Source organism: Heterodontus francisci, chromosome 3, assembly GCF_036365525.1.
Source record: "Heterodontus francisci isolate sHetFra1 chromosome 3, sHetFra1.hap1, whole genome shotgun sequence".
Taxonomy (NCBI): domain Eukaryota; kingdom Metazoa; phylum Chordata; class Chondrichthyes; order Heterodontiformes; family Heterodontidae; genus Heterodontus; species Heterodontus francisci.
Genome location: NC_090373.1, coordinates 109211669 through 109234841, shown reverse-complemented (window position 1 = coordinate 109234841; position 23173 = coordinate 109211669). Strand labels below are relative to the sequence as shown.

At 43.1% G+C, this 23173-nt stretch overlaps 1 protein-coding gene across 3 annotated transcripts in view; it reads left to right on the top strand.

The window, feature by feature from the left end:
- Positions 1 to 23173, top strand: part of LOC137359547 (synaptotagmin-like protein 2) — a 294080-nt gene that overhangs the window by 23028 nt on the left and 247879 nt on the right. Inside the window, exon 1 of one of the 3 annotated variants that reach the window (XM_068025422.1) lies at positions 2561 to 2640. The exons of the other annotated variants lie outside the window; for them this stretch is intronic. The gene's annotated coding sequence lies outside the window, so the exon portion shown is untranslated. Of the gene's footprint in view, positions 1 to 2560; positions 2641 to 23173 lie in introns of those variants that run through there. 3 annotated transcript variants of the gene reach the window in all.

Below are 23173 nucleotides of genomic sequence, written 5' to 3'. Positions count from 1 at the left end.
ATACAAGTGTGCAAAAGAACTTCCAGGATATGCAATGCTCCTGCAATCTGTTCTCTAACAGATCTGCTCCCTTAAAGACCTTCTGTGGATATGGCTTCTTGCTGAGAGCCCTTCTCACCCTCTTCCCCCTCCTACTCCTTCCTCTTCAAGCTCCTTGTCCTTCTCTGTGTGGTCTCTGCTCATTCTCCCAATCATGCTCAATATCAAGAGGAAATTCTAATTGGCCACCCATATCTGGAAGCAACTGGTTTGTGCACAAGCCTTTCAGCCACCAATAAAGAACTTCAGCACCAGCCAGATCACTTACTGTAGATTTTTGAAATTTTTAACAAGTATGAAAAAGCTTATAGAATTGCAGCAGCAGCCAGAAAAATAATCAGCAACTAACCAGGAAGTGGTTGATTCTTCTAAGATGTGCTCGTGGATGGGTAGGGAGTCCTTCATGCCATTGAGTGGGTGTCAGCTGTGGAAAGTAAAAAGAGGGCATAGACTGGACTATGGAACTCCAAAATGCCAGTGCTGGTGTCAGATCAGCATTGCATGCTGTTGACGTCATGATCTTCCTGCTTTGCATGTGTCTGGTGAATGTTAGGTGTGCACACACTGATCCCTTTACCAATATAGCCCCAACTCACTTCTGGTCAGGGGTGTGCGCACCGTATATGCCATTTTGAAACCTTAAGGGGTGTTGTACTGCCCAAATATCAGGTGCTATCCAGCCCAATTTTGCCCCACATTGGAACTCTGGTGATTGATGCTATTTGGTGTCTGTTAAGAAGGGCAGAGGAACTAGGTGACTGCGAGAAAAAGCCAGATATTGTCTCAAATTTAAAACCAAAATCTCACGGTTTAAAGATTGTCTGGTTTCAGTCTTCCATCACTTCATGCTCTTCATTTTTAATGTGAAATTAGTACATAAAGTATCTTCACAATACCTATGGAAAATTTATAGAAACAAAAGCAAAATAAAATTTGGACCTTAAGCAATTTTGCATATTTTCAAACTCGTAGAAACATTGGAAATTGGAAAATGTATGCTTTAGGTAGATTTTAGAGTCTATATTATAGTATATGCTTTCTCAACCTTTGTATTCAGATACATTTCATAAACATGGAACACCTTCACATTGTTGACATCTGGCGATAGCATTGAGTTTTATCAGATTTACAAAGTTTCTCCTATTCCAGAAATATGCCTTAACCTCAGCCTCAAAGGTATTTACCCTATGACACCTATGTGCCATTTCTATTCCCACAATAGTCATTCTCCCCGCCTCTCTAATTAGGTTAATTAATTTAGTGCCAATTACTGCTGAATTACAGGTAATTTGTGTCATGGACTCACACCCACTAGGTCCTGGCTCGAGATTGTCAAAATTTATTTTAAGGATTTTTTTCCAAATAGCAAAATGAGAAATCTTTTGCCCTATTAGCCAGCGTGGAATTTAAATTCTAGTGTCAGCCTGTCCCCTTTCCCTCCATTTGCTGATCATTATTGGTCAATTTCTCTAAATCATTGTTTAACACAAATAAAATTGTAAAAATGCATAGACCCGCAACTGACTTTATTATTTCATTCATATTAACACATTGATTTTGAGAAAGTGATGTAATAAGCCTTTAGTCAAGCAAAGATCCATTGTTAGTACGGTACAACAGGAGCCACCGTCTCGCAGAATATCATTCTCAGGGCACAGGCTGACAAGCTTTTTGATACCAAATCTGGAGGGATTGCTGGACATGGTTGGATAAGACAAAAAGTAGTTTAATGGGAAACACGAACAGGTTAGCAATCAGATGAGTCTTGAAGAGGATTATAAAGGTGGACAGGTGCAGAGATTAAGGAAGAAGTTTCAAAGAGTAGGACCAAAGCAGCTGAAAGCTCTATTGCTGATGGTTGGGCCGAGGAAGAGAGGATATACAAAAGGCTGAAGTCAGAGGAATAGAGGAGATACAAGACTGGTGGATATACGGTGAGGCAAGGCATGCAGGTATTTATGGACCAGGGCAAGGATATTAAAGTTAATGCATTGTGGGCTGGTGGGGGTGGCATGGAACCAGTGTAGATTAGTGAGGATGGGGGTGATAGGTGAGTGGGATGTCATGCAGGACATACGTGCAGCAGAGTTTTTAACAAGTTGGTTTTTATGGAGGATGAAGTTATGACAGAAGCACATATAAATGTTTCAGCTGTAGAGCGGAGTTGCAGAAGTGGAAATAAGCAGCCTTGGTAACGGATAAGTAAGTCATGTTTAATGTCATCTCAGGGTTAAATAGGGAACCATAATTACAAATGTCTTATCTGTCTGATGTTTCTCCCCCATGCCAGATCAACTGTCTGTCAGCAGGTTTATCAGAGATGACCGCTTTTTGTGAGTAGTGTTCTTCAACGCCCAGTGCCTGGAAAAACAGGGAGGGCTCTTATTAAGTTTTGGCTCGGGTTTCTCGGAGCTGCCTGATACAACCCTTAAATGCACTTCCTTAGTTCAGTGCCGGTTCAGGAGAGCTACAGTATTACAGCACTGCTCTCCTCCATTTTATACTTCCATCAGTCTCCGCCAGTTGCTGTGCTGAAGGTGAATCCAGTAGCAGCTTGCTAGCCCCGTTGGAAAGTTGGGTGTCTGCCACTGCCAGAAGAATGTAAGTTGGCAGATTTATATTTGCGATTTCTGCTGACAGTAAGAAAGTAATGTTTGTTATTGGTTATGGCTTTTAAGTATAAAACTGGCAGAAGACTCACATAAGGCTATTGATCCTGGCAAGGCCCCCCAACAGATAAAAAAAACCTCCCCACCCACCCACCCCCCCCCCCAACCCCTGCCCCACAGAAGACCAGGAGACTCTCAAGACTTTCCATATCTAACACATAGCAGTGTCTTTAGTGCCATGAAATCCAGATGCAGTGGCCATCGATGCTGCAACCTCTGGCTTGCTTGCCTGTGGTCTCGATGCTGAAAAGAGATGAGAAAAAGTTAAAGTGAAAAGAAAAGAAAGAGAAGTATAGGGGAAGAAAGAGGAACCAATGGAAATGGTGGAGGAGGAAAAGAGGGAATGGATGAAAAGTGCAGAGAGAAACAAATGTAAAAGAATAAAGCGAGTGAAAAGTGGAGGAGGGGGTGAGAGAAGCGGACAGACAAAAAGAAATGTTGAAGGAGGGAGAGTGAGAGAGGTAAGCGGGGTGGAAAGGGCATGATCCATCAACACTGAGATGCAAAATAAATTGGATGTGAAGTTTAATTACTCGCTTGCTACTCATGGCCAATTGATCCAAATGGTTGGACACCATATCAGGAATTATTACAGTTACCAGTTACATACCATTGCACTTGGTAATAATATAAACTTTTACTGCCTTGCATTATGTGAGGGAGAGAACGAGAGGGATTTTGGAGCTGCACTGTGTGAGTAATGGATCTCTAACTGATTAATAATCTATTTCGTAACTTGTTCTCTGGCATTTCTCCAGAGGTGAATGCGTTAATTAACACCCATTTACAGAAATAAAGTTTGAAATATTTCTTGGCTATTTTGAAATGCTGTATTACTTAGAATCTTGTTAATAGTTTTCCATAGAATATTGAGATAGTATCTTTGTTTCAAACTAGACATTTGACAACTTCAGGCAATTACGTATCCTCGTCTGCCTGAATGTAGCTAAAGCTCAAATACCAATGCACTCATAGATCAGAAATCAACCATCCTTGTCACTGTCTGAATTTGCTAGAGTAAAAATATGATACAGAATAATTACATTTTAAAGTTAAAATTTTTAAATAGTTGTGAAAAATTAAACTGGCTGTGTTGTAAGTGATAGAATGTAGATGGAAATCTGCTGCACTGAATATCAAAAATATTTGCGACTGATGTCCATATCTTGCATGAGCAAAGTATGTTAACTTTTTTAAACTTACAGCTTAATTTTTTGAAGTTGGTTTAGTTGATATCTGAAAATATTGACAGGAAGACACATTTCAGAATCAAAATACTGAACAATAACATGTATTTATACAGAGAGTCTTTAGAATCTTGGAGCACAGCAAGGGGCCATTTGCCAATTGTGCATGTGTCAGCTCTTTGAAAGCATAGTCGTCTTTAGTCCCACACCACAGCATTTTTTTTCAATAGTCTTGCAAATTAGTTCTTTTCAAATATATGTCTAATTGCCTTTTGAAAGTTCCTATGGAATTTGATTCCATCACTTTTTCAGGTAGTGTATTCCAGATTTGTGTGAAATATTTTCTCCACATTTCACTCTCGTTTTTTTGACCATTATTTTAAATCTATGATCTCGGGTTACTGACCCACTTGCCAGAGGAAATGGCTTCTCCCTACATGCTCTATCAAGTCCCTCATAATTTTGAATACCTCTATTCGGACTCCCCTTTACCTTCTCTGCTCTAAGGAGAACAATCACAGCACCTTCAATCTCTCCACATAACTGAAGTCCCTCATTCCTAGTATCATGCTCGTTAAGCGTCTCTGTATCCTCTCCAAGGCCTTGAAACCCTCGAGTGTGGTGTTCGGAATTGTACACAATGCTCCAACTGAGGCTTAACCAGTGTCTTCTAAAGGGTTAGCATGACTTCCTTATTTTTGTATTTAGTGCCCCATTTTAGAAAGCCCAGTATCCTATATGCTTTCATAACTGCATTATCAACTTTCCCTGCCACCTTCAAGGATTTGTGAATAGGGACCCCCAGGTCCTTCTGCTCTTGCACACCCCTCAAAATAATACCAATTAGATTATACTGCCACACCACGTTGTTCCTCCCACAGTGCATCACATATCCACATTACATTGCATCTGCTTTGTGTTTGCCTATTTTGCCAGTCTGTCTATGTCATCCTGAAGTCTGCTGGTATCCAGCTCACTGTTTACTGCATTGCTAAGTTTTGTATCATCCACCAATGTCTAAGTTGTGCTCCCAATGCCCATCCAGGCCAGTTATATATAACAAGAAAACAATGGTCCTAATAACAAGCCCTGGGCGACCTAACTTCTCTCCAGTCAGAAAAACATCCATTCGACACCACTCTCTGAGGCTGGAATTTTGCCGGGCCCATGGAGGTGGGTGCTTCTCCAGAGCTAGATACATCACTGTTTCCTCCTTCAATGGGGTCATAGAGTCATAGGGTTATACGGTACAGAAACAGGCCCTTCAGCCCATCATGACTGTGCTGGCCACCAAGCACCTAACTCTTCTAATCCCATTTTCCAGCACTTGGCCCGTAGCCTTGTAAGTTATGGCGTTTTAAGTGCTCATCTAAATACTTCTTAAATGTTGTGAGTGTTCCTGCCTCTACCACCTCTTCCGGCAGTGCGTTCCAAATTCCAACCACCCTCTGGGTGAAAAAACTTTTCCTCAAATCCCCTCTAAACCTCCCGCTCCTTACCTTAAATCTATGCCCCCTGGTTATTGACCCCTCCACTAAGGGAAAAAGTTTCTTCCTATCTAACCTATCAATGTCCCTCATAATTTTGTATACCTCAATCATGCCCCCCCTCAGCCTTCTCTGTTCTAAAGCAAACAACCGTAGCCTTTTCAGTCTCTCTTCATAGCTGAAATACTCCAGCCCAGGCCACATTCTGGTGAATCTCCTCTGCACCCTCTCCAGTGCAATCACGTCCTTCCTATAGTGTGGTGCCCAGAACTGTACACAGTACTCCAGCTGTGGCCTAACTAGCATTTTATATAGTTCCATCATAACCTCCCTGCTCTTATATTCTATGCCTCGGCTGATAAAGGCAAGTATCCCGTATGTCTTCCTAACCACCTTATCTACCTGTGCTGCTGCCTTCAGTGATTATGAACAAGTACAGCAAGATCCCTCTGACCTTCTGTACTTCCTGGGGTCCTACCATCCATTGTATGTTCCCTTGCCTTGTTAGTTCTCCCAAAATGCATCACCTCACACTTCTCATGATTAAATTCCATTTGCCACTGCTCTGTCCATCATACCAGCCCATCTATATCATCCTGTAATCTAAGGCTCTCTTCCTCACTATTTACGACACCACCAATTTTTGTGTCATCTGCAAACTTACTTATCATACCTCCTATATTCATGTCTAAATCATTAATGTACACTACAAACAGAGAGGGTCCTAGCACCGATCCCTGCAGTACACGACTGGTCACAGGTTTCCACACACTAAAAAACAACCCTCGACCATCACCCTCTGCCTCCTGCCACTAAGCCAATTTTGGATCCATTTTGCCAAATTGCCCTGGATCCCATGGGCTCTTACCTTCTTAACCAATCTCCCATGCGGAACCTTATCAAAAGCAAAAGCGGGACCTTATCATGTAGAAACATATTGATTAAGAAAATTTTCCTGCACATGTTCTAGGAATTCTTCACCCTTCTTGCCCTTTGTTCTGTTTTCCTCAAGTTGATATGAGGATAATTGAAGTCCCTGTCTATTACTGTTCTTTTAATTATGCATTTCTCTGAAATTTACCCACAGATTTTCCCCTCCATCTCCTTTTCACTATTTGGGGGTCTATAGTAAACATCTGTCTACCTTTGACCAAATAGTTTCAATCTTTTAACCCTCTAGTATATCGCCCCGCTGTAGAACTGTAGTATTATCTTTGGTCAATACCGCCACACCCTCCTATCTTTTTTTCCTTCCCTATCTCTCCTGAATACATGATAGGCAAGAATGTTTAGTTCCTATTCCTGCCCACGTTTATGCCAGCTTTCCATTACAGCCAGTATATCATAACCCCATGTAACAATTGCGCATATAACCTGTCAGCTTTATTTGTAAATGTCCCACTAACACACGTGCATTCCAACATCAGGCTAGTCAGCTTTGCTTTTTTCCACCATCTAACATTTTCAACATCATATAAATACTGTGGCGACAAGAGTAAGTCAGAGGCTCGGAAACCTGCGGCAAGTAACTCACCTCCTGACTCCCCAAAGCCTGTCCACCATCTACAAGGCACAAGTCAGGAGTGTGATGGAATACGTTCCACTTGCCTGGATGGGTGCAGCTCCAACAACACTCAAGAAGCTCGACACCATCCAGGACAAAGCAGCCAGCTTGATTGGCACCCCATTAACAAACATTCACTCCCTCCACCACCGATGCACAGTGGCAGCAGTGTGTACCATCTACAAGATGCACTGCAGCAACACACAAAGGCTCCTTAGGCAGCACCTTCCAAACCTGCGATCTCTACCATGTAGAAGGACAAGGATGCATGGGAAAACAACCACCTGTGAGTTCCCCTCCAAGCCACACGCCATCCTGACTTGGAACTATATTGCTGTCCCTTCACTGTCAGTGGGTCAAAATCCTGGAACTCCCTTCCTAACAGCACTGTGGGTATACCTACCCCACATGGACTGCAGCGGTTCAAGAAGGCAGCTCACCACCACCTTCTCAAGGGCAATTAGGGATGGGAAGTAAATGCTGGCCGAGCTAACGGCGCCCATATTCCAGGAATGAATAAAAAAAGATTTCTGCTCATTGTCCTTGTAAAAGCATGGAAGGTTGACTATTAACATAAACTAAATGTCATACGCCTGGATTTTTTATGCTGGTTTCTGAAAAGTTAAGTTCTCGAGAAATTGTTCATATTATTTCATTGCACCTGTTCTTTGTCAAGAACAGCATATAACACAAGTGACTGCAGACTGGACCAACAAGAACTTGCTCCTGTTCTTTAATGACTTTATTTTGGAAAAGATGATTCATGTTACATGACTTTTCAGGTTTTTTTTTTGCAAAGCAGTTTCTGAAACAATCTAAGTCATTCCTTTTGGACTTGCTACGATGTAGTCACACAAGATAAGCTTCAAAATTGGAACCTGTTTATTAGAATGATTTGTGAACCTTTTAAGGTTGGGAAACTTGCTATACAGGTTCCTTTAGGACTATGTGTTACATTGTGTTTCTATCCACTTGATGCCAAACTGTCACACCCAAATCTTGTAACCAATGGAAAATATTTTTAGGGGTGGATATTCAGCCAAGTGCTGTACTCATGAGGTGTGGCTAAATTTGCTGAAACTTCAGGAGCTGTTGTTTTTTGTCCCAGAAGCTGTGGATTGCTGCAAACATTTAATTATTAATGCAGAAGATACCAATAATCTAATGAAAGAAATGTGCAAATTTTATGGTTTAGTGGGGGTAATTTGAAACCCCAGAGGCAGGTGGTGGGTGGGGTCAGGGAGGGAGGCACCTCACAACCACCCCCACCACCCCTCCCGAATTTGCCCACTTCTGATTTTATTGGAGTGAGGTGCCAAGGGTCAGTCATTAAATACTTTTAAGGAGGCTCCATTTTAACTTAATTCTTAGTTTGACACCTGCAAGCTGGGTTTCCCAGACATTGAGAGAGTCAGCAACTGAAGGGGGGCATAAAGGGCTGGATCCATCTGGTTAGTGCCTTTGCAATACTGCCTGTGGGCTAGGAGGAGTAGGAGTGTTTCTACTCCTGGCCACTCAAGCTAATCTGTGAATATCCTGCGATCTGCCCGCACCCCTTGCAGGTGACTGATTCCCTTGCAATCACTTACCCCCTCCCAATCACTGTTGGGTTTCTTGCCTGCAGCCTGGAGTTACATGCCCAACAGCCAGCCGACCTTAAATCTGGCTGGTTGTGGCCAGGAAACAGATTTTATTTTAATTCAGTTCCCCTGTGTGAAATTTGGTAGAACTTGCAGGAAGCCCGTACTTCCAGTTTTCCTGCTAGCTAAATCTCTGCCCTCTCCCACCACTTCCCCAGCCCCCGGTACCTTCCCAGTCCCTGTTGTTATCAGAGCCTGTATGTTCAAATTTCTAATATGCATTCCCAGTGTGTGAGGGTTCCCACCAGGTGTGTGAACTTGGAAAGTTACCACATTTACCCAAAATGCAGTTGATTGCCCTCTCATTATTGAGCAATCATGGTTCACATATCAGTGGTCAGCAGGTTAGAAAGTGTGCTGCTGAAACTAAAGGAATCAAGACTCTGTGACCTTGTAGTAGCTGCATCTCTTCAGTTTTATTCAGAACCTGGAACACACATCAGCCAGGGTGCCAAAGCTAGAAGGGCAATAATCAGGCAGAATTCCTACTGCTTGTTGTTATTCTGTGACTAACACTGAAAAGTGTCTGTGTCGAGATGGCAGCTGAAAATAGTTGCAGCGGTTTTTTTTTATTGCACATGTACTGCACCCCTGTGTGAGTCACTGTTTGAGGTGTGGAGATGAACAAATAAAAAAAATGTCAATTATACTTAATGTTTTTAACTAATGCCAGAGAATCACAAAACATATTTGTACATGGAAAAACATCTTGGAGCATCTTGTAAGCCAGAGGGCTGGACACCAATCAAGGAAATTTTCTTTATTCTTTCATGGGATGTGGGCATCACTGGCAAGGCCAGCATTTATTGCCCATCCCTAATTGCTCTTGACAACTGAGTTGTCTTCCTAGGCCATTTCAGAGGGCAGTTAAGAGTCAACCACATTGCTGTGGGTCTGGAGTCACATGTAGGCCAAGTAAGGACAGCAGATTTCCTTCCCTAAAGGCCATTAGTGAACCAGATGGGTTTTTACAACAATCAGTGATAGTTTCATGGCACCATTACTGAGTCTAGCTTTCAATTCCAAATTTTATTAATTAATTGAATTTAAATTCCACCAGCTGCCATGGTGGGATTTGAATATGTGCTGCAGGATATTACCCTGGGTCTCCGAATTACTAGTTCAGTGAGATTACCACTACGCCACTGTGGTGGAAGGCGATTAGGAGACTAAAGGCACTATTGAAGAGATTGGGTATTTTGATGGCTTTTGAAGGGAGTAAGTGAGGTAGCAAAAAAGGGAGTTTTGGGAGAGAATTCCAAAAGCAGAAGATTAATGGCTGTAAGATCGCTCTCCAATGGTGGACAGGAGAGACCGGGCAGCAAGCAGTGATCTGAAGTTGGTGGAATGAGCTGTGAGGATTGTGAAGACAGATTAGAATACAGCCATGGAAGAATTTGTAATTGATTTACTGGGGCCCAGCGAGACTGGAGTTTGGCAAGGGATTGTTGTGTGCGACCTTGTGTGAATGTTGAGTACTGGATTAGCTGAAGTTTGTGAAAGGTTGAGATAGGAAAGCCAATAAGGAAAGCAATGAGAAGTCAATCTTTGAAGTGATGAAAGCGTGGAATAGTGATTCATCTGTGTTACCGAAGAGCTAGGGATTTTTTTTTATTCGTTCAAGGGTTGTGGGCATCTCTGGCTAGGCCAGCTTTTATTGCCCTTGAGAAGGTGGTGGTGAGCTGTCTTCCTGAACCGCTGCAGTCCTTGACATGTAGGTACACCAACAGTGCTGTAAGAAAGGGAGTTCCAAGATTTTGACCCAGCGACAATGAAGCAACGGCAATATGATTCCAAGTCAGGATGGTGTGTGGCTTGGAGTGTGTGGCATGCATCTGCTGCTCTTGACCTTCTAGGTGGTAGAGGTCGTGGGTTTGGAAGGTGCAGTCTAATGAGCCCTGGTGCATTGCAGCAGTGCATCTTGTATATGGTACACACTGCTGCCACTGCGTGTTGGTGGTGGAGGGAGTGAATGTTTGTGGATGGGGTGCCAACCAAGCTGGCTGCTTGGTCCTGGATGGTGTTGAGCTTCTTGAGTGTTGTTGGAGCTGCAGACATCCAGGCTAGTGGAGAGGATTCCATCACATTCCTGACTTGTGCCTTGTAGATGGTAGACAGGCTTTGGGGAATCAGGATGGGGGGTTACTTGCTGTAGGATTCCTAGCCTCTGACTTGCTCTTGTAGCTACGGTATTTATATGGCTACTGCAGTTCAGTTTCTGGTCACTGGTAACCTCCAGGGTGTTGATAGTAGGGGATTCAGCGATCGTAATGCCATTGAATGTCAAGGGGAGATGGTTAGATTCTCTCTTGTTGGAGATGGTCAGTGCCTGGAACTTTTGTGGTGCAAATGTAACTTAACACTTATCAGCCCAAGCTTGGATATTATCCAGGTCTTGCTGCATTTCTACACAGACTGCTTTAGTATCTGAGGAGTTGTGAATGGTGCTGAACATTGTGCAATCATCAACGAACATCCCCACTTCTGACCTTATATTGGAGGGAAGGTAATTGATGAAGCAGCTGAAGATGGTTGGCCCTGAGACACTACCCTGAGGGACTGCTGCAGTGATGGCCTGGAGCTCAGATGATTGACCTTAAACAACCACAACCATCTTCCTTTGCACTAGGTACGACTCCCAGCAGCAGAGGGTTTTTCTCCTTATTCCCATTGACTCCAGTTTTGCTAGGGCTACTTGATGCCATACTTGATCAAATACTGCCTTGATGTCAAGGGCAGTCAGTCTCACCTCTGGAGTTCTGCTCTTTTGTCCATGTTTGAACCAAGGCTGTAATGAGGTCAGGAGGTGAGTGGCCCTGGTGGAACCCAAACTGAGTGTCAGTGAGCAAGTTATTGCTGAGCAAGTGCCGCTTGATAGCACAGTCGACGACACCTTCCATCACTTTTGCTGATGATCGAGAGTAGACTGTTGGGACAGTAATTGGCCGGGTTGGATTTGTCCTGCTTTTTGTGTACAGGACATACCTGGGCAATTTTCCACATTACTGGGTAGATGCCGTATTGTAGCTGTACTGGAACAGCTTGGCTAGGGGCGTGACTAGTTCTGGAGCACAGGTCTTCACTATTATTGCCGGAATGTTGTCAGGGCCCGTAGCCTTTGCAGTATCTAGTGCCTTCAGTCGTTTCTTGATATCACGCGGAGCGAATCAAATTGGCTGAAGCCTGGCATCTATGATGCTGGGGACTTCAGGAGGAGGTTGAGATGGATTATCGACTTGGCACTTCTGGCTGAAGATGGATGCAAATGCTTCAGCCTTATCTTTTTCACTGATGTGCTGGACTCCTCCTTCACTGAGGATGGGGATATTTGTGGAGCCACCTCCTCCAGTTAGTTGTTTAATTGTTCACCACCATTCATGGCTGGATGTGGCAGGACTGCAGAGCTTAGATTTGATCCGTTGGTTGTGGGATTGCTTAGCCCTGTCTATCACATGCTGCTTATGCTGTTTGGCACACAAGTAGTTCTGGGTGTAGCTTCACCAGGTTGACACCTCATTTTGAGGTATGCCTGGTGCTGCTCCTGGCATGCCCTCCTACACTCTTTATTGAACCAAGGTTGATCCCCCGGTAATGGGAGAGTGGGATATATGCTGGGCCATGAGCTTACAGATTGTAGTTGAGTACAATTATGCTGCTGTTGATGGCCCACAGCACTTCATGGATGGCCAGTTTTGCATTGCTAGATCTGTTCGAAATCTATTCCATTTAGCATGGTGGTAGTGCCACACAACATGATGGAGGGTATCCTCAATTTGAAGATGGGACTTGTTCTCCATAAGGATTGTACGATGGTCACTCCTACCAATACCGTCATGGACAGATGCATCTGTGGCAGGCAGATTAGGGAGGACGAGGTCAAGTATGTTTTTCCCTCGCCACCTGTCGCAGCCCCAGTTTAGCAGCTATGTTCTTTAGAGCTCGGTCAGTAGTGGTGCTACTGAGCCACTCTTGGTGATGGACATTGAAGTCCCCAGAGTACATTCTGCACCCTTGCCACCCTCAGTGCTTCCTCCAAGTGCTGTTCAACACGGAGTACTGATTCATCAGTTGATGGGCAGGCGGCGGTAATCAGCAGGAGGTTTCCTTACCCAAATTTGACCTGATACCATGTGACTTCATGGGGTCCGGAGTCAATGTTGAGGTCTCCCAGGGAAACTTCCTCCTGCCTGTATACCACTGTGCCACCACCTCTGCTGGTGGGACAGGACATAGCCGGGTATGGTGATTGTGGTGCCTTGGACATTGTCTGTAAAGTATGATTCCGTGAGTATGACTCTGAAAGGCTGTTGCTTGACTAGTCTGTGGGACAGCTCTCCCAACTTTGGCAGAAGCCCCCAGATGTTAGTAAGGAGGACTTTGCAAGGTCAACAGGGCTGGATTTGTTGTTGTTGTTCTGGTACCTAGGTTGATGCCAAGTGGTCCGTAGGCCATCTTCGAGGGCATTTAAGAGTCAACCACATTGCTGTGGGCCTGGAGTCACATGTAGGCCAGACCAGGTAAGGACAGCAGATTTCCTTCCCTAAAGGACATTAGTGAATCATATGGGTTTTTATGACAATCGACAAAGGTTTCATGGCCATCATGAGACTAGCTTTTAATTCATATTTATTAATTGAATTCAAATTCCACCTGCTGTGTGGTGGAATAGCAATACCTCGGGTCTCTGGGTAACTAGTCCTCTGATAATACCACTGCACAACCTCCTCCCTTAATGTAAGCAATGAATGATCTGCAGGTGCAAGAACAGAAGTGATAAACAGAGTTGAACAGAATGCTGAGATTGTGCATCTCTCCAATCAGCCTGAGTTGGCAGCAGAGGAGTGTCAGGAAAATTCCTATATGCCAAATGGGACATATTAATTTAATCGGTTGGAAACTTACCTTAGACTTTTAATGGGAAAAAAAACCCTGCAGCTAACTTTAAAAATAAAACTGGCAGCCAAGATGGCCACTGCCATTTACATCTGAAATACCAGGAGATTGAACTGGAGACAAAAGGTCTAACAAGAAGCCCAGCCAGAACAAACCTCCTCATTCCAAGCCATCTCAAGTAATTCATAAATAGAGACATCCCTCCAGGGGATAAACACTGCCAACCCCACCTAAGAAAAGATTTTGGATTTTAGACTTTGGATCTCATTAAAAACAAGGGGGAATGAGAACCATGTGACCATCTTTTCCTCTCTGAAGAAACTGGAAGTTTTGTGTCACAGACAAGAAGACAGGCAGTAACTGAGTGTACAGCAGCCCAGAAGACTGCTTCTCCCCTCTCTTCCCCCAGAAAATATCCAGAAAAGAACTGTCTGCAACTGGGGTACCCTCCAAGCCCACAGAACACTACAGCCAGCAACCAGGGGAAGAGAATCAGCTATCAATTCTGCCTTCAGGAAAACTCAGAGAAAAGCAAGCCAGCCAAAGTGCACATTGGCCAACCAAGAACTTCAAGAAATAAAAACAAGAAATGCTGGAACCACTCAGCAGGTCTGGCAGCATCTGTGGAAAGAGAAGCAGAGTTAACGTTTCGGGTCAGTGACCCTTCTTCGGAACTAGCAAATATTAGAAATGTCAAAGGTTATAAGCAAGTGAGGTGGGGGTGGGGCAAGAGATAACAAAGGAGATGGTGTAGATTGAACAAGGCCACATAGCTGACCAAAAGGTCATGGAGCAAAGGCAAACAATATGTTAATAGTGTGTTGAAAGACAAAGCATTAGTACAAATAGGGTGTTAATGAACTGAAGGTTGAATAGCAGCAAGTACAAACATGAAAAAAAAACAGTGGGTAAGCAAACTGAACAAACTAAGATGAAATGAAATAAACATAAAAAAAGTTTTTAAAAATGTAAAAAAGAAAAAAAGAAAAAATAACTAAAAATAAAAGTAAAATGGGGGGCCCATCATGCTCTGAAATTATTGAACTCAATGTTCAGTCCGGCAGGCTGTAGCGCGTCTAATCGGTAAATGAGATGCTGTTCCTCGAGCTTGCGTTGATGTTCACTGGAACACTGCAGCAATCCCTGGACAGAGATGTGAGCATGAGAGCAGGGGGGAGTGTTGAAATGGCAAGCAACCGGAAGCTCAGGGTCCTGCTTGCGGACTGAGCGGAGGTGTTCCACAAAGCAGTCACCCAGTCTGCGTTTGGTCTCCCCAATGTAGAGGAGACCACATTGCGAGCAGCGAATACAGTATACTCCATTGAAAGAAGTACAAGTAAATCGCTGCTTCACCTGAAAGGAGTGCTTGGGGCCAGGGATAGTGAGGAGAGAGGAGGTAAATGGGCAGGTATTACACCTCCTGCGATTGCAGGGGAAGGTGCCATGGGAAGGGGATGAGGTGGTGGGGGTAATGGAGGAGTGGACCAGGGTGTCGCGGAGGGAACGATCCCTTTGAATGCTGACAGGGGAAGGGAGGGGAAGATGCGTTTGGTAGTGGCATCACGCTGGAGGTGGCGGAAACGGCGGAGGATGATCCTTTGGATATGGAGGCTGATGGGGTGGAAAGTGAGGACAAGGGGAACTCTGTCACGGTTCTGGGAGGGAGGGGAAGGGGTGGAACTTCAAGAATTCAGCTTCAGCTGAGGACTACTGGATCACCCACTTTACAGACTGTATTTAAGTTCCATTTATTCTGGACTTTAATCCAACCACAGATCTATTTGCCCTCCTGTAATCTACTTGTGTGTGTGTGTGTGTGTGTGATTCTCGTGTTAATGTCTGCATGAATGTGTAGTGTATTTTTAAATCGGGTTAGACTGTTAAGAATAATAAACTTACCTCTTTCTTGTTTAAACTCAAGAAAACCTGTCCAATTGGTTCTTTCGCAATCACAATAAAGGAAAAAGGTAAAACACTCACAGAGGTGGTAAGCACAACCACTGTTTAAAAGGAATAAACCCTGTTGCGGTAAAATAAGAGGAAGGGTCAAGAGGGGAGTCTGAGACCGCCTCCTTACCTGGCCGTAACAGGAGGCTCATCGAATTGGAGTCAGAGGCAGAATAGCAAAAGGTGCATCTCGCAAAATAGGTTTAGGAATGTGGAAGATACTTCAAGTGTTTAATTACACTCGAGCGATGATTAGTTTCAGCCACTCCTAGTGTTACAGAAAATTTCCCGATTTCAATCGCTACTGACTGATGGAATCTGGTTTTGCTAGATTTCAGTCCTCCCTGCAAATTAGGGCTACCAGCGGATGGGAGACCATAAATTGCTCTCCTCTTAATAGTAGTTGATATAGCATTAGGGATTTATTTTAGTATCTGCTGCATATGGAATTATCAGAAATCTAGGATTTTACTCACGTTGGTTTCAGCCCGTGCTAATGAATACTTGCAAATGCAAATGGACTTGAAAGTGAGGATGAGAAAATATATGCTGAACATATACTTCCTCTAAGTATTAGCAAGGGAAGACATGAGCAATGTGCCCTCTCCAAAGGTATCCCAAGTAAAATCAATGACTTCATCCTAAATGAGATAGAACTTATTGCTCAAAACAAGTGAATCCCTTGGGATAGATGGCATTTATGAGATTTATGAGGCATTGGCAATCATCATGAGGTTGTCATTATCTACTCGGAAGGAATTTGGAGAATGAAAATAAACTAATATGGCTCCGACTATCAAAAAGGTAACAAAACAGACACAGGTAACAAGTCTTAATTAAATGCCAGGTAAAATAATGCAACCAATTTTCAAGAATAAATTTGAGGATCTTTTGTACAATAGCAATCTAGTAAATAGTAGCCAACATGGATTCAGAAAGGAAGGACCTTGTCTGACCAATGCCCTTGATTTCTTTGAGGAAGTGACAAACTGTATTGGGGTAAACCCTATGACATGACGTAATTTGACTTTCTAAAAGCTTTTGATAAAATTCCACACAAAATGCTATTAATTGAACTTCAAGCCACAGGGATTCAGGATAAACTCTGGGAATGGATAAGAAACTGGCTGAAGGGTAGGGAAGCATAAGAACCCATTCGTTATGTCAGGTGGGGAGAAGTACTGAATGGGGGGCTGCAGGTGTCTGTACTAAGACCACTATTTTTCTAATTCACATAATTGGCCTGGGAATCTGCTCAGAAACTCGATGAGAAGTTGTTAAATTAGCAGGTGATTCCAAATGATAAGGTGTGAAATTAGAAGAGGTAGTTCAGAAGCAACAAAGAATGTAGGTCTCCTCTGTCTCGGGCTTCCCGAAGGTGAGACCTTCCCTAAACATCCTCCCTGCGATTTACGTCAGCTCTAGGGAGCATTGCCTTAGTCCTCATGGGCAGCCTCCTGAGTAGTAGCAAAGCTATTAATAGGTAAATGACACATTACTGGCATTGGGAATTTGTTTCTGTCTGGGGAGACTTTTTTTTTGCATTGTCATGTCAATGAAATTAATATTGTGAAATGTTATTGTGAAATTCCTATTTGAAAACAAGGACCTATTGAAGTACTTTTATTTGGCCTGACAAACTCACATCCAACACATCCCCGCCAGAAAAATAATTTAGCCTGTGTCACCAGCTAGCATGCTGCTTACTGGTGTGCGATGAGCCATTTCGCTATCTATCTGAATCAGCTTGCTCATTAATGCTTGGGTGTTGTTTGCAATTCTCTGAACAGAAACAGTTGCTGGTTTTCAGTCAGCATGTATTGTTGTCTATCAAAAATTAGTCATCTGAGATCACATGGAGAAAGGCCTCTGGTGCATGTGGACTGGTGACCCAAGTGATTGTGCAGACTTGTCTGCATTTCTAGCTATGACCTACGTGGGAAAACACACTAGAAAAATTGAGCTCTCACTACTGAAATTTGACATAGGATTTTTAAAAAACTTCCCTGAACGACAGTAAAAGTTATTATGGAGTATAACAAGTCCAAAAAAAAGATACAAAAGCTTCATTCTATATGCTTAGCCTAATGTTTAATATGCCAACTCTGGTCCTGGATCCCTGGAAAAGGTATGCAAATATAGTTTTGTTGATATCATATAACCTTTTCAAAAGACAAATGCAATTTACAGAATGATAGCTACAAAAAGCTCTATGATTTTAGTCTGGAATAAACTGAGGTTTGGTGAAGATCAGAATTTAGGCTGAATGTTAGTTCATATATATTTAGATTTGACTCCATGTAAAAAAAGAACCTTTGGAAAAAAGCTAAAGATTTTCTATCTGAAACATATCGTCCAAAGTACTTTTGAAAGGTTAATGCTCTGTGGACTAGTGCAGCCTTAAAAACCAGTTTGTAGAAATCAATAGTCTAGTTGTCCCAGTAGCAAAAATGAAATAAACATGGTTTTTGGTATATCTCACCAGATTGCTTTAAATGCCTGGAGTGATTCACAGTCTTCAGCGTTTTCATAAGTTTACAAATGGTAGACTGGGGAGATGGTGGTGGTGAAGGCAGCATTCCTTTTCCTGACATAAGGGAGCTTATGAAATGGTGATGCAGAAGGAGGGAGAAATCAGGACTTTTAATGTGATTTCTTTTTCCCAGCAGAAACTGGGATGGAGAGGGAGTTGACTAGCCCCTAAGAAGAATGTGCCACTTTAAGATATCTTGACAATATGAGCCCAAGCTGCTGGAGAATTCAAAGCTTGGGATCTAGATTTGGACCTAGAAACTAACAGATGGTGATATAGCTGCAAGGGATCTCCATTTAATCCGGATAAGAGATTCAAAACAGGTTCGACTGTATCCTGAGTCGGCAGCAACAGATGGAGCTGCTAATATTGGCACATCGTTAGAAGCGTTAAGAGTAGACAAGCGATTTACCACACTTGTATTCAGTACATCCGAAGGCTAAACACTTTTGGAAGGAGTATAACAAAATCTTTAAACTTTATTTTAAAATGCAGATTCTTTGCTTGCTACATTTGCATGCACAGGAGAAAGGGTCAAATGATTCAGCTATTAAAACTTGGGAGTGGCGTTGCTGGAATAATTATTAGTTGAGGAAATGATGCCTTGGATCAGAAAGAATGCAATGCTGAATGCCATCAAAGGTTGACTCAGGGAGTGTGTGCTCATTTGAGAATAGGGAACATAGTGGTGATGTTACTGGGTTAGTAATCCAGAGGCCTGGACTTAAGATCCAGAGAAATGAATTTAAATCCCACCACGGCAGCTGAGGAATTTAAATTCAGTTAAGTAAATCTGGAATAAAAAGCTAGTATTAATAATAGTGAGCATGCAACTACTGCATTGTCAGAAAAACACATCTGCTTCACATTCATCCTATAGGGTAGGATATCTACCGTTCTTACCTGGCCTGGCCTACATGTGACTCCAACTATGTGGCTGGCTCTTAACTGCTCTCTGAAATGGCCTCGTAAGCTGCTCAGTTGTATTAAACCACTACACAAAACTACAATAATAAAACTGGACAGACCGCCCTAGACACTCGAATTGACAAAGGCACTCTCAGCCCAGTCAACCCTGCAAGTACCTCCTCACTAACATCTTGGGACAGCTGCCCCACAAATTGTTAAGTGACAGCCTGACATAATCATACTCACACAATCATACTTTACAGCCAATGTCCCAGACATCACCATCCCTGGGTATGCCTTGTCCCAGTGGCAGGACGGACAGACCCACCAGTGGTGGAAGAACAATGAGTTAGGAGGGAGTGGCCCTGGGAGTCCTCAACATTGATTCTGGACTCCATGAAATTTCATGCATCAGGTCAAACATAGGCAAGGAAATCTTCTGCTGATTGCTATCTATTGCCCTCCCTCAGCTGATGAATCAGTACTTTTCCATGTTGAACACTGCTTGGACGAGGGCAGTAAGGGCACAGAATGTACTCTGGGTGCAGTACTTCAATGAACATCACTAAACTGGCTCAGTAGCACCATTTTCGATCCACGAAACCAATGGAGGTTTGGGAAGGAGTAGCAGGGTTACAGAGCAAAATAGATGCTGGAAACCCTAACAGAAAGATTTTGTACGATTAAATATTATTTTATGTAGGAAAATAGGCTGAATGGGTGGAGTGCTTGCTTATGGTTTCTTCTACAGGCTACAGCTGTAATTAAATGTATTTTGTTTGAAAAATGATTGAGGCAATAAATGCTATATAAACTGTATGTGTTGGAATGTACCTGTATAATCATATGGACTGCTGTTAAGAATAACTTCAACCCAATAAACGGTAAAATAAAAATTGGATATATTGCATAAATAAAGGCAATTCAGATTATGGGAGTGTGGAGGCTGTCTAAAATTAATCCATTATAATTAAATAGAATAGATATCCAGCTTCCCCTTGAGAGTCTGTTGCAAGTATTCACAAACATGCCTTTTGACGAGGGAAAACCTAAGTCTTTTGTGTGCTATTTACCAGACATATGTGGGATGTGGGTATTGCTGGCTAGCCCAACACTTGTTGCCTATCCCTAATTTCCCTTAAGAAGGTGGAGCTGAGTTGCCTTCTTGAACCGCTGCCAGGTGCACCCACAGTGCTGTTGGAGAGGGAGTTCCAGGATTTTGACCCAACGACAATGAAGGAATGGTGATGTAGTTCCAAGTTAGGGTCTGTGACTTGGAGGGGAACTTGCAGGTGTCGGTGTTCCCATGCATCTGATGCCCTTGTCCTTCCAGGTGGTAGAGATCGCAGGTCTGTAATAATCAGATTAAGGAGGATATTGATTGGCAGGATGATGATGTGGAGTAGGAACAGTGGGGGAAATAAAATTTATGATTGTCGTGCAAATAATTGTCGTAAAAATTCAGACTGTCAATTTAAATCTGAATATGCAGATTTGCCAGCAATGTTATCCTCCACTGGACTGCCAGAGACCTTGAACTATTAGGGACATGACTTCTTCCTAGGTCTCTAGAATCAGGTGTAAATACTTCAGTCAGACACATGTGCAAAAGGGAGGAGGAGTTATTCAAGCCTTTACCAAATGTAAGTAAAACCTGTAGGGGAGTGTTATCTTTACCACCAGACCACCAAGTCTCAGGTGCAGACCCACCACTTGACAAGACCAACAATCAGAAATTTCTTGACCCTCTACAATGAGTCAGAAGAACCTGAACTAACCTGTGTTCAATTCAAGTTTTTAAAAAGAAATGAACAGCATATCGCTTCATTGTTATTGGGCTAGTCACATTCCCAGTCGCTGGTCCTGATATGAAATCCCAAATTCCTGATTTGTGCTCTTGTATGATACTCTGTGCCAGATGCGTGAATTCATAAGACAAGGACTGGGAAGAGTAAGTCATTTGCCTGTGGTTGTTTGCGCTTTGCAATCTAGCTTAAAATCCAGTCTAAACAACTTGATTGAGGTCTCTACACTCTCATGGCTGTTAAATCTCATGCAAAATGAGTTTGGTCAATCTCTCTAGTTCACAGTGCAAACCCAAGACATAACTTGCCCACAGGTTGGCACACATACTCAGAGAATGAGTATGTATGGGGAATGGAAAAACATAGGATTTAGGAGCAGGAGTAGGCCATTCAGCCCTTTGACCCTGCTCCAGCAGATGCACACTCTTCACTTGTGCCTTGTAGATGGTGGACAGGCTTTGGCGAGTCAGGAAGTGGGTAACTTGCCAGAGAATTCCCAGTCTCTGACGTGCTCAGTATTTACATGGCTGGTCCAGTTACACTTCTGGTCAGTGTAAACCCCAGGATATTGATGGTGCAGGATTCAGCATTGTTACTGCTGTTGAATGTCAAGGGGCGATCGTAATGCTGTTGAACATCAAGGGGCGATGGTTAGATTCTATCCTGTTGGAGATGGTCATTGCCTGGCACTTATCAGCCCAAGCCTGAATGTTGTCCAGGTCTTGCTGCATGCGGGCAGGCACTGTTTCTGTATCTGAGGAGTTGCGAATGGTCCTGAAATGGTGCTATGCTGTCATCAGCGAACATCCCTACTTCTGACCTTATGACGGAAGGAAGGTCATTGATGAAGCAGCTGAAGATGATTGGGCCTAGGACACTACCCTGAGGAACTCCTGCAACAATATCCTGAGGCTGAGATGATTGGCCTCCAACAACCACAACCATCTTCCTTTGTGCTAGGTCTGACTCTGTCCAGTGGAAAGGTTTCCCCCTGATTCCCTTTGACTTCAATTTTGCTAGGGTTCCTTGATCCCACACTCAGTCAAGTGCTGCTTTGATGTCAAGGGCTCACCTCACCTCTAGCGTTCAGCTCTTTTGTCCATGTTTGCAGCTGGTACAACATTAGCAACGACAACAGTCTCCATGAATTGGCTGCAGTGACATGCTTTTTGCTTGGGAGACCTGAGCACTGCAATTTAATGCTTCAACTTAATAAAAGGCCGCACATGAACCTCCTGTTGTGAAGCTGCGACCACGCATTTTCCAGGCTCCTGACACGACGCAGGGGCCTGTCTGCCATCGAAAAAATTGCGATTCCACATTAGGGGCTGATTATTCCATGAAGTGGAATTGGCTATCCCACGTTGCCAGGCAGGTAGCCATTGCTGCTGGAATCCCAGCTCCGGGAAAAGTACACAGAGGCGGGAACTGGTCTGACGCGAATTGATCGTATTTTCCTCGCCCACCCTGACGCCTCCAAAGCCACCTCTGCGGGGGCTGGGAAAATTCAGCACAGTGGCTCAGCCTCATGGTTCTTCACTGCACTGCCTCCAGTTCTTGAATAACTCTTTTGTTTCACGGTAACTGACCAGCTGTGGGTATCCATTTTCTGTTTAATGTATTTCTAGCATTTGCAATTTTTCTTTCTATCTCAAATACTCCAGTTGTGCTTTGTAAATATTGAGATGTTGTACATAGCACTGTGATTTGCATTGCAGCCTGTAAGGTTGTATGCTTTTGAAAGTTCTGCTGAAATTTTCAGCCTGAAGGTGTAGAATCTTGCTGGAAATCAACAAAATGGAATGAATTAATATTTATTTCCTACTGTTGTTATTCAGGTCTAGTGTCTGATATAATTTCCCTCTTGTAAGAAAAATCTCACTTGAGCAATAAAAATCACATTAAGCACTTCAGCATGGTTCTCTCTACACCACCAATGTATAGTGTTCATTTGTTAGCTCTTTAATCTACAGCAATATTTTGAGAAATCTTGTGTGCATACTTAAACTTTGGGATCTGATTTTGGAGAGTATGCTGAAATGATAGGGTGAGGCAATAGGCATCATGTTTTTTGTACTTTGGACACTTGCCAGTATTTTCACATAAATATGTTAAGATATAATATTAGTAATTCCATGGAAACAGTTCAGCAAGTCCAAATATTTTGTCGGGTTGACAGCCAAACATGAGTGGCCTCATAACAAGTATTGTTTATACATGCAGTACATTCAAATAGTTTGAAATTCCCCTTGAAAATCCAAGAATTCTACCTCTGGAAAGGAGAATCAGTTGTGAAATAAATACAAGTTGAAAAGTTTTATTTATTTAATTTTTCTGTGCCTTCAAGGCCATGCAGCAAACTTCCGCCAGCTGTGTAGTTAGACAAGTTATTCTCAGACCTCTACTAATGTCTTCAGGCAGGTAACAGCAAGGCAAGAGAGGACTGAAGGACGATTAGGTTACTGATTTTCTACTCCCCCACCCCCACCCCTCAAACCCC